Consider the following 12,715-nt stretch of genomic DNA (forward strand, 5'->3'; position numbering starts at 1 on the left):
ACCGCAAACGAGTACAAACGCACGCAAAATGCATGAAAAATGCCTCTGCTTTAAAAAAAAAAAAAACGCAAATGCACTAAAACCGCATTATGCAAACACACCTGTGGAAACCGCCAGATTTTCACGCTATATGTGCACATAGCCTCAATGCTTCTCAGGCTGCAGTGAGGAGGAAAGTATGACCCCTGCCTCAAAGACAGTTTTCTACACTTTTCAGAAAACTGAAAGACAAGTGTGACCCCTGCCTTACAGCAGCTAATGTAATTTATAGAGAAGACTGACAAATTGTGCAAGATGTCAGTTATTTTTTCTGCATGCGAAATCTGCATTCAAGTGTGACCTAGCTCATTGATTAGCATGAGTCCTCAGTTGAAATCAGTTTTCCTGTGCAGAAAACGTGCAGAAAACGTGCACAAAAGCCGACAAGTGTGACCCCTGCCTCAACCTCACTCCATTGTGGGAAATAACAGCTTTTTTTCAACTGCCAAGCAAGCAACATCTCCCTGTGTGCATATACTTCGGACAGTGGTGGGGGAGGGGCGAGCGGGACGCATCTGTGCGCGCATTGCGTGGAGTAGCGGCCGTGGCCTACTGCCCGTTTTTTTACGGGTGGGCCTTTTTACTAGTGTACTATATTTTATCATCTGCCCTTTTTTATTAGATACTGTTATATAAACAGTATTTTGTAGTATATGCTAGGTTGCTCGTACCTCAAAAATGCCGATATTGGTCGCATGTATCGATCGATCATGCAGCAAAATGTCTGGCTGTTGTGGTCTATCCGGTGTGTGGCAGTAACGGCAAGTGATATTGGGACAAATGTGACAACCCACCCGGCGCTGTCACTTCAGTCTATAAATGTACCCCCCATGTGTACATACATTACCTGTCCTGTGTCGCCCACCACGCAGTGCCCATCCATCTTCGGAACCCCCTGTCTTTCATTAGCGGTTAATACACGCCATCAGCGCAAAGCACATGGTGTGTGTGACGTCACACATGCGCCGCATGCCATACACCAGCGGCATGTATAGTGCTAATGGAGGAGTGGGGGGTTCCAAGGACAGGTTGGCACTGTGCGGTGGGCGACACAGGACAGTCAGAGGTACATTTATACACTAGAGGGACAGTGGGGATGCGGAAGACTCTGAAATCAATCGGGAATCGGCCTGCGGTGTATGGGCAGCCGACAGATCTCTCTCTTGGTCGAATCTGCCTATCATCACTAGATACAGTGGCTTGCAAAAGTATTCGGCCCCCTTGAAGTTTTCCACATTTTGTCACATTACTGCCACAAACATGAATCAATTTTATTGGAATTCCATGTGAAAGACCAATACAAAGTGGTGTACATGTGAGAAGTGGAATGAAAATCATACATCATTCCAAACATTTTTTACAAATAAATAACTGCAAAGTGGGGTGTGCGTAATTATTCAGCCCCCTTTGGTCTGAGTGCAGTCAGTTGCCTATAGACATTGCCTGATGAGTGCTAATGACTAAATAGAGTGCACCTGTGTGTAATCTAATGTCAGTACAAATACAGCTGCTCTGTGATGGCCTCAGAGGTTGTCTAAGAGAATCTTGGGAACAACAACACCATGAAGTCCAAAGAACACTCCAGATAGGTCAGGGATAACATTATTGAGAAATTTAAAGCATGCTTTGGCTACAAAAAGATTTCCAAAGCCTTGAAAATCCCACAGAACACTGTTCAAGCAATCATTCAGAAATGGAAGGAGTATGGCACGACTGTAAACCTACCAAGACAAGGCCGTCCACCTAAACTCACAGGCCGAACAAGGAGAGCGCTGATCAGAAATGCAGTCAACAGGCCCATGGGGACTCTGGAAGAGCTGCAGAGATCTACAGCTCAGGTGGGGGAATCTGTCCATAGGACAACTGTTAGTCGTGCACTGCACAAAGTTGTCCTTTATGGAAGAGTGGCAAGTAGAAAGCCATTGTTAACAGAAAAGCATAAGAAGACCCGTTTGCAGTTTGCCACAAGCCATGTGGGGGACACAGCAACATGTGGAAGAAGGTGCTTTGGTCAGATGAGACCAAAAAGGAACTTTTTGGCCAAAATGCAAAATGCTATGTGTGGCGGAAAAATAACACTGCACGTCACTCTGAACACACTATCCCCACTGTCAAATATGGTGATGGCAGCATCATGCTCTGGGGGTGCTTCTCTTCAGCAGGGACAGGGATGCTGGTCAGAGTTGATGGGAAGATGGATGGAGCCAAATACAGGGCAATCTTGGAAGAAAACCTCTTGGAGTCTGCAAAAGACTTGAGACTGGGGTGGAGGTTCACCTTCCAGCAGGACAACGACCCTAAACATAAAGCCCGGGTAACAATGGAATGGTTTAAAACAAAACATAATCATGTGTTAGAATGGCCCAGTCAAAGTCCAGATCTAAATCCAATCGAGAATCTGTGGCAAGATCTGAAAACTGCTGTTCACAAACGCTGTCCATCTAATCTGACTGAGCTGGAGCTGTTTTGAAAAGAAGAATGGGCAAGGATTTCAGTCTCTAGATGTGCAAAGCTGGTAGAGACATACCCTAAAAGACTGGCAGCTGTAATTGCAGCAAAAGGTGGTTCTACAAAGTATTGAGTCAGGGGGCTGAATAATTATGCACACCCCACTTTGCAGTTATTTATTTGTAAAAAATGTTTGGAATCATGTATGATTTCCATTCCACTTCTCACATGTACACCACTTTGTATTGGTCTTTCACATGGAATTTCAATAAAATTGATTCATGTTTGTAACAGTAATGTGACAAAATGTGGAAAACTTCAAAGGGGCCGAATACTTTTACAAGCCACTGTATATGGGCACCTTGACTTACCTTACTTCTTTCATAACTTGCAGACCTTATTATGGATCACTATGTGCCAGAAAAAAAGAGAATTAATTCCAAGGTCAATAGGTAAGAGTCATACTGGTAACTGACGACAGGCTGCCCAAAGCAAATTTCCTCAAGGTTCCAAGAGACGTGATTGCTCAACTTCATTTTTATCATGTTATGCTGGGTACACATGCGTTTTTTTGGTCGATTTTCCGATTCGATTCCCTTATCTTTTCTTATCTATTTCCAATCACTTCTATGAGAAATCAATCAGGAAAACGATCGAAAATAAAAGATTGGACATGTCAGAAATGATCTATCAAACCATCTAACACAAAATTGTATGGTGTTTAACTAGCATTAAAGGGAACCTAAACTGAGAGGGATATGGAAGTCTCCTTTTAAACAATACCAGTTGCCTGGCAGTCCTACTGATCTCTGTGTTTGCAGTAGTGGCTGAATCACACATCTGAAACAAGCATGCAGCTAATACAGTCTAAATCCAGTCTAATCCAGTCCAAACAAGCATGACAGTCAGAGCACCTGATCTGCATGCTTGTTGAGGGGCTGTGGCTAAAAGTATTAGAGACACAGGATCAGCAGGAGAGTCAGGCAACTGGTATTATTTTAAAAGGAAAAATCCACACCCTTCTCAGTTTAGGTTCCCTTTAACCTCCTTAGCGGTATGGACGACTATATACGTCCATTACCGCCGGAGGTCGCCGCTCAGGCCCTGCTGGGCCAATTCTGATTAAATAAAAAGCAGCACACGCAGCCGGCACTTTGCCAGCCGCATGTGCTACCTGATCGCCGCCGCTCTGCGGTGATCCGCCGCGAGCAGTGGCGAAAGAGGGTCCCCCCAGCCGCCCGAGCCCTGCGCAGCCGGAACAAAAGTTCAGGCCAGCGCTAAGGACTGGATCGGAGGCGGCTGACGTCAGGACGTCGGCTGACGTCCATGACGTCACTCCGCTCGTCGCTATGGCGACGAGGTAAGCAAAACAAGGAAGGCTGCTCATTGCGGCCTTCCTTGTTTATTCTGGTCGCCGGAGGCATGAAACCCTCCCGCAGCCGCCCTGGCGATCTTAATAGAACGCCAGGGAGGTTAATGAAGCTCTCCTTGCAACTACTAAACAAGGCCAAAAATTGCCCTCTCCGTACGAAGACTTCTCAATATTTGCAGATTTATCTCAAACCACATTACAGATGAGATGGGTCTTTAACCCCATCGCTGCTGCCCTATGTGCCACCGGGATTCCATACAGATGAGGCCTACCAATGAAATTACTCATACAAAAACAAGAAACTGTTTTCACTTTAAAATCGGTTAGAAAAGTTTTTGATACTCTTGGAACAGTTCCCCTGCTGTTCCCAGGGACCAGAAACGCCCATCCCAGTACGCCACTTTGCAGCAGAAGGACTGGTCAGATCAACCTGCACCATCTGCAGAAGAAAAAACAAACATGCCTCCAGATAAAATAATCAAGTAGTTATAGTTACATGCCTCCAGATAAAATAATCAAGTAGTTACATGAATCCAGATGAAGCAGCTAACTCTGATGCCTTCCCTAAAGCTACGTACACACATGCGACAACGATCGTTCGTTGTCAACGACGAACAAACTTTTAATTGATGAAAGAACGAGCTAAGTAAAGTTAGTTTTAAAAGGTGTGTAACGATCTGATCGTTAGAACGAACGTTACATCACGTAAAAGCAACTATTGCGCCTGCGCATAAAAATGAAAAGTTCCATAGAGAAATAGTGAAATGCGCATTTCAAGCCTAGTACGAACAACCGTTTCCAACGATGTACTACTTTTGCAAACGATCGTCTTCGGAAAAAATCCGCCAAGCTAGATCGTTCGTTTTTAACGATCTAGCTCGTCCGTCGTTAGACTTAATGGTCGTTGGCTGCTTTTTTTTTTAAACGATCGTCGTTTGAAACGATCGGGGAATAATCGTTTCGAACAACTATAGTCGCATGTGTGTACGCACCTTCAGGCATCTTTAGTAGCCAATGTAATAATTTATAAAGAGGGGAAAACCCCCATAGACCCAGGGAAGCTATGGACCTATATCCTTATGAAAAATAGATGTGAAATTGGACGCCAAAGTGATAGAAAATTGAATGGCCCCTCTACTTCCTCAGTTGATACATCAGGAATAGGTAGGCTTCATAAGAGGCAGTTACCAACCATGGCAGGCAATAGAGCATTGGCATTGCTTCATCGGGTGGAGTCCTGTTGAGCAACTTCTCTTTTCATCAATTTGGATGCAGAGAAGGCGTTCAACTGTGTACACTAGACATACCTATCTCAAGTCCTGCTTAGATTTAGATGCAAAAGATTATTACATAACACAATTATGTTCCTCTATTTTATTGACATAATGATGATACTGTAACTACATTGTAGATAACATGCCTGGCCTCTTATCTGCTATATTAAACATTATGTTTTATATGTACTGATGTGATTCATACTAGGCCTTCACACCCTACACTCTTTCCTTTGATTTGTTCTAGGACCTCAGGGTTACCATATGATCAAATACCATGAAGCAGAAAGATTAGCACAATTAGACATCGTTCACATTGCGTCCCGTTTGCTTTTGAATTTGGCATTTTTGAGGGTTTTTTTTCCTCCTCCCAACGCTTGGGTGGGCGCTGCGGTTTTTGTAAAGACCTTTAACCTCCTTAGCGGTAACCCCGTGTGTGACACTGGGTAAGCCGCCGGAGGGTGCCGCTCAGGCCCTGCTGAGCCGATTTAAATAAAATTTTTTTGCTGGACGCAGCTAGCACTTTGCTAGCTGCGCCAGCACCCCGATCGCCGCCGCCGCCGCGCGCCCGATCGCCGCTATTCGTTGCGGCACGTGGCCCCCCCCCCCCAGACCCCGTGCGCTGCCCGGCCAATCAGTGCCAGGCAGCGCCGAGGGGTGGATCTGGAGTCCCAATGACGTCGCTGACGTCATCCCGCCCCGTCGCATGGCTACGGGGGAAGCCCTCCAGGAAATCCCGTTCTTTGAACGAGATTTCCTGATCGCCTATCGCCGGAGGCGATCGGCGGGGCTGGGGGGATGCCGCTGAGCAGCGGCTATCATGTAGCGGGCCCTAGGCTCGCTACATGATTTAAAATAAATAAATAAATAAATAAAAACTGCTGCGCTGCCCCCTGGCGGAATGTTTCATACCGCCAAGGGGGTTAATAAGCGCTTTTTCAGAGCAATTGCATTTTTCACTCCCTGACGCAAGTCAGGAAGTGAACTCTTTGATCTGAAAAATAATAAATACAATGTATTTATTCCAAAAAACATGAACGCAATTGCTGCACAAAGAGATTTTGTGAGCAGTTTTCGTTTTTCCTATTGTAAGGGATTTGCATACCACTGCCGGCCCTGCTGCTGACTCACATAATGCTGCCGACCCTGCCGCTGACTAACGCACTGCGCAGGACGCGTTCTCAGTACGTGCTCTGCCAATGCAAGCAGTAGCCACGTGTCTGCCTGCGTGTCAGCTGACACGCTGAGTTCTGATTGGTTGTGTTGAGTCTGCTTAGTGTTGATTGGTTAGTTTTGGTATTTAAACTCAGTGAGCGCTCCCAGCCTTCACCCGTGATAGCATTAGCTGTGGCTTGTTGCTGGCGGAGCAGTGCTTTACAGTGCAGGTAGATTTGGGCGCAGCCGGCGCCACCATAGACTGTAATAGGAATTACAGCTATAGCTGCGCTCAGTGAGTAACTTCGGTGCCGTCAGAAGACGGCGCTGAAGTTGCTTTTAAAACACAATAATTTGGCCTCCAGCAATAGCTGGAAGCTGAATTATATCATTCCCCACTATCAATGGCAGCCTGGAGGGGGAATAGTATTTAACACGGCCAGGACTTGTGCAGGAGCAGGATAAGCCATACCGGCTGTATGCTGCACCGAAGTCTCCTGCGCTGATTTCAAATGTATGCTGTTGCTGGGTATGCGCTCTTGTCCTGATTGATTTCCTGTTGCCGATTACTGCTTGTCTTGACCACACTAACCTGTTTGATTCCTGTTGCTTTGTTCCTGACCATGTTAACTTGATTGATTCCCTGTTGCTGACCTCCGCCTGTCATTGGATTACGCTAGAACGCTGCCTGGTCTGACCTCGGCTTTCCCAAACTACAATTCTCCTAAGATATATCTGGACTGCTCTGTCACTCTGGAACTCTGTCTTACAGTCACCTGGTTCATTCATCTGGACTGCCTCTACCTCTAGGCCTCAGGTGACTATACCTTCAGATATACAGTACTTGTATACTGTGCCCATTGCATTTCTTGTTACAGGTTCTGTCAGTGGATTACTGTCAGTTTGTATGCTACATCTACCTGCAGGGTATATTGTAGTATTGTGCCAGGTAGGAGCGTTTAGCAAGTGTTGCGGGCTAGGCTATAGGTCAGTCATATGGGCATACAGCTGTTATATAATATAGCTTGATAAACTCCTATACCACAAGCCCTGCACTCACTATAGCTGATTAACTCCCATACCACCAGACCAGCACTCCCTATAGCTGATAAACTGCCATACCACAAGCAGTGCACTCACTATAGTTGATACACCCCATACCACAAGCCCGGCACTCCCTATAGCTGATTAACTCCTATACGACAAGCCCTGCACTCCCTACAGCTGATTAACTCCCATACCACCAGACCAACACTCCCTATAGCTGATAAACTGCCATACCACAAGCAGTGCACTCACTATAGTTGATACACCCCATACCACAGGCCCTGCACTCCCTATAGCTGATTAACTCCCATACCACCAGATCAGCACTCCCTATAGCTGATAAACTGCCATAACACAAGCCCTGCACTCACTATAGCTGATACACCCCATACCACAAGTCCTGCACTCACTATAGCTGATTAACTCCCACGCCACCAGACCAGCACTCCCTATAGCTGATAAACTGCCATACCACAAGCATTGCACTCACTATAGCTGATACACCCTATTCCACAAGCCCGGCACTCCCTATAGCTGATTAACTCCCATACCACCAGACCAACACTCCCTATAGCTGATAAACTGCCATACCACAAGCCCTGCACTCACTATAACTGAGTAACTCCCATACCACAAGCCCGCACTCACTATAGCTGATAAACCGTCATACAAGCCCTGCACACACTATAGCTGATAAGCACCCATACCACAAGCCCTGCAATCACTATAGCTGATAAACTCCTGTACCACAAGGGTTTCTGAAGGGTATCCCTGCTGCTTCCGATCCTTGCAATTCAGATTTGCAGTCCAGTTAGTGTGAAGGTTGGCATTGGCAGATGTTATTTTGTGGGAGAATCTTGTGGAGTGGATGGAGGTGAAGGGAAGTCACCTTTGGGATGGGGAACAATCCCATGTCAAGTCTCTTTCACCCCCCTGCTCCATCTGGCAGAGGTTTCCTGGATACTCTCAGGTTGCTCTGACAGGTGCTCACAGGGAGCCATGTGCTGACATGTAAGTATATTTGAAACAGACCAGTAGTTAGGATCCACACTACATATCTGACCGTAGGTGCTGGCGGGAAGGAGGGGGGCATATAGTGTCACCTCTTTATAAATACAGGGATTGTCTATACTCTTCTGTAATAAATCAGAGATTTCAAGTTACTACAGTAACTTTAACTGTTTAGTAAGGCCAAACCTGGAATATGGAATTTAGTTCTGGGTAGAGATGTCAGCGAACGGTCCAGGAACCGTTCGCTGGCGAACCCCTCACCCTGTACTACTTCCGGGTCGCTATGACCCGGAGTAGTATGGCTGCGCTGGGCCAGCGGTGCGCATCTTTGATCGCACGCCTGTTCCCGGGCACTTTGTGACATCACGCTCATGCGCAGAGTGTGTCCGGCAACAGGCGCACGGTCAAAGACGCGCACCGCCGGCCCATCGCAGCCGTACTAATCCAGGTCATAGCGACCCGGAAGTAGTATTTTCCCATAGAGATTCGCTAGCGAACGGTTCGCTAACATCTCTAGTTCTGGGCACCACATTACAGGAACAATATTGCAGTTTTAGAGCAGGTGCAGAGACGAGCAACAACATCGATACGAGGGATGGAAGGTCTCACTTGCCAAGAAAGGTTAGATAAACTGGGTTTATTTTGTCTAGAGAAGAGACACCTTAGAGGGAGATCAAATTAACATGTATAAATACATCAGAGGGCAATATAATAGCTTGGCGGATGAGCTTTTTGTCCCTAGGCCTTCTCAAAGGACTAGAGGACATGATCTGCGCATGGAGGAAAAACGATTTAGCCATTTATTTAGGAAAGGATTCTTTACAGTAAGAGTGATTAAGATGTGGAATGCATTGCCACAGGAAGTAGTTATGGCAAATTCTATATCTGCATTTAAAGGGGGCTTTGATGCTTTAGTTGCATTGAAAGACATCCATGGCTATAATTACTAGGTAAAGCTAGTGGTGTTGATCCAGGGATTTTATCTGATTGCCATCTGGAGTCGGGAAGGAATTTTTTCCCTTTTGGGGCTAATTGGACCATGCCTTGTAAGGGTTTTTCGCCCTCCTCTGGATCAACAGGGATATGTGAGGGAGAAGGCTGGTGTTGTACTTTTTTTCTGGTTGAACTCTATGGACATATGTCTTTTTTCAATCCAAATAACTATGTAACTATGTAACAGTAACTCGGTAAGATAAGCACCGGCTTGTCAGCATAATAACTTACCTGGTCAATCCTAGACTAGCTGGCAGCACGCCTTTGTACAGTGCCCAGAGCTTACAGGTCCACACCAACCGCCCATGCCTTAACAGACATTAGTTGTCTGTGATGCAGTAGAGTATGACTGAGCATGATGGGAAATGTACTGGGGGAGACACCAGAGAAACAAAGAAGCCCGGGAGGATGATGATGGAACCCACTGGCCTACATGGGGCCGGAGGAAGCCCCAGGTAAGTATAAAAGTCTCAGGTTTCCTTTAAGTTCTGACTCTAAATTGTGCACTGCAGCCCCACCATACAGTGTGATGTTAAATCTGCCTCATTCCCCTCCCTCAACAAAAAAAAAAAAAATCAATAATTATCATTTCAGCACTCTTTTTGTCAGGAGTGTTTGTTTAGCCAGATTAAAATGTTTGGGCTTTTATTTACTCTTCAGGAAAGCCATGGCTGCGTGTGACTGCAGATCCTGCCACATTTGCATAGATAAAGCACCAAGTTTATCAAAGTAAAGCTGAAGAGGAAAAAAAGTGTCCCAAATGGGTACTTACCTCAGTATCCCCATAGTTCTCATCTCCACCAATCCAGTACAGGGTCTCCCAAACCTCCTCAACAAGCACTTGTGAAAGGGTGTGTCTGTCCTTGCTCCCGCCCATGATCAAACGTGGTCGCACTGCACAGGATACTTTTCGCCTGGGCAGTAGCACAAAGCCGTACAAAGCTCTGCTTTTACCGCAGAGGTGGAGCTTCTCCATTCTACTGCACAAGCACAAGGCATCCTGCATAGAGTGACCACCTGCAAAGATAATTTCACTGTTTGCATTGTGGTAAAATTGTATTGGTTTTCATTTGAACTTAATGACACTGTTTCTTGTGTTTTCAGGTAGCACAGAAGGAGCCCGCTTCCTAACCCTCATCCCTCCACTCCTCTTCCCCTTCCGTTATTACCCATTCCTGCTTTCCCAGTACTGTCCCTTTTCCCATTCAATCCTCCTCCCCTTCTCCTATACATTTATGATCTACATTGTGGAGTGTCCAGCCAGTGAGTCATTGAACTCTTTACATAGCTCTGCATTGTATTAGCATTGCATCCCAAATTCCCCCGGAGCTGTGTTGTCATTGGTTGCCAAGCAACGAGTCCAGTTATTTCCTGCTCTTGCTTGGTGACATGTGAAGCGCTATGAGGAGCGAGCATGTGCGGTTCATTGCGTCATTCCAGACGGGATGGCTGCGTGTGCCCACTGGACGCCACAGGCACGTGAGAGGTCACTTGGTTGTGGGCGGCACTGGGCAGAGATGCTAGTCTATCATGTGCAGAGGCCATGGACTGCTGACTCCGCCCATGGTTATCGAGGATGGGACGGCTCGGGGAAGAGGTGGAATGTGTCCACTCGCCGCCAACGGAGCTCCGTGACATAACAAGGAAAGGGGGCGTGATCAAGTTCAAATCTGTGGACTTAATGGTTATGTATTGACACCTGGGACAGGACAGGCATTCCTGAATGGTAAGATTATGGACTACATTAGCACAGTGTGCACTGATTCCTTCATAACCCCTAGAGAATGTGTTGATTATGCATACTTTGTCATTATTCTGTTTACCAATGTCAATCATCATGATGCCTGTATGAGGTCACTTGTAGGGGTGGAGTATTGGCGATTATTTAGATATATAAAGGTTTGTTCATAGGATTGTCATGTAACCGCATGCCTTGATAAAGGAGGACACTGTGTGGCCCCAGAAACAATTGATGGACTACATTGTTGAAATTACTACAATAAAAGTACGTGCCGATACCGATGATGTGCTGATACTTGCAGACTTTATTGATGTATGGCACTGTCTATGCTACTTCATCAAGCACCTAAACTTGTAGATGGTCTGTCGACTTCATTTGTGGAACTACCCCTGCAAGGATGGGAGCCTGATGAAACGCCCAATGTGGGCGTGAAACGCGTCGGTGGGCGGAGCTTGACCCGGCAGAGTGGCTACGTGCTCAGAGACGTCATCTCCGGAGGCCGCACTAAGTCTACCCGCCATTCATCCGCAGTACCAGCGCGCCTGGCGTGGTTGGCGTGGCGTGCTGTGCACAATACGGAATTGTATCATTTATACCGGCAACCCAAAGGGACACCGGGACCACCATGCGCATGGCCCCAAATCTATGGTGACACTCTTGAGGAGTAAGCGGTGACTGGCGATACATTGAAGGGACCTCTTCACGGGTGAGATCCATCCATATCTGTCTAAATGCATTATGCGTGATGTTATGATGCGACAAGTAATCCGGAAAATCCTTTGATAGTTTCAATTGGGACTTGTCAACTATACATGGATCTTTCTATCCTTAGAAACAAGCAAAAGGGAAGAAAAAGGAAGGGGGGCCCCCGATAATTGAGACACTGTGGCAGATTGGAAGGTGTATGTATGCGCGGGCGAAAGTGTGTGTATATATAGTCATATAGGCTTGGATCCATGACTGATTACCACTCAGCCTGCAAGCACTATACCACTCATGCATGATTTATGCTCCGCATTATTCCTTGGTTTTTAATGTGGGGAGGGTTTCTTTATCTAATTGAGGGTCTTATTTAGGGGATTGTGCCTTGTTCTATATCATGTTGTAATAAATATTTTGTATATTGGTATGAATTATGGTGGCCTTATAACCTTTATTTCCATAATTATGCACTATTAATGTTCAGGTTGGCCCCACCCTGTATTGTATGGGGTATATTTACCAATTAGTGAGGCACCATTATGTCCTTTTATTTTTGATTAAAGGATGGGAGCCTGCCTGCGAACTTCCAGAGGGTACAGCGCTGGACTGGTGGTCGGGAGAAGAGCGAGGAGGATACAGAGGGTACAGCGCTGGACTGGTGGTCGGGAGAAGAGCAAGGAGGATCCAGAGGGTGCAGCACTGGACTAGTGGTCGGGAGAAGAGCAAGGAGGATCCAGAGGGCGCAGCGCTGGACTGGTGGTCGGGAGAAGAGTGAGGAGGATCCAGAGGGTGCAGCGCTGGACTGGTGGTCGGGAGAAGAGTGAGGAGGATCCAGAGGGTGCAGCGCTGGACTGGTGGTCGGGAGAAGAGCGAGGAGGATCCAGAGGGTGCAGCGCTGGACTGGTGGTCGGGAGAAGAGCGAGGAGGATCCAG

This window comes from Hyperolius riggenbachi, chromosome 3 (genome assembly GCF_040937935.1).
Source record: "Hyperolius riggenbachi isolate aHypRig1 chromosome 3, aHypRig1.pri, whole genome shotgun sequence".
In the NCBI taxonomy this organism is placed as follows: Eukaryota; Metazoa; Chordata; class Amphibia; order Anura; family Hyperoliidae; genus Hyperolius; species Hyperolius riggenbachi.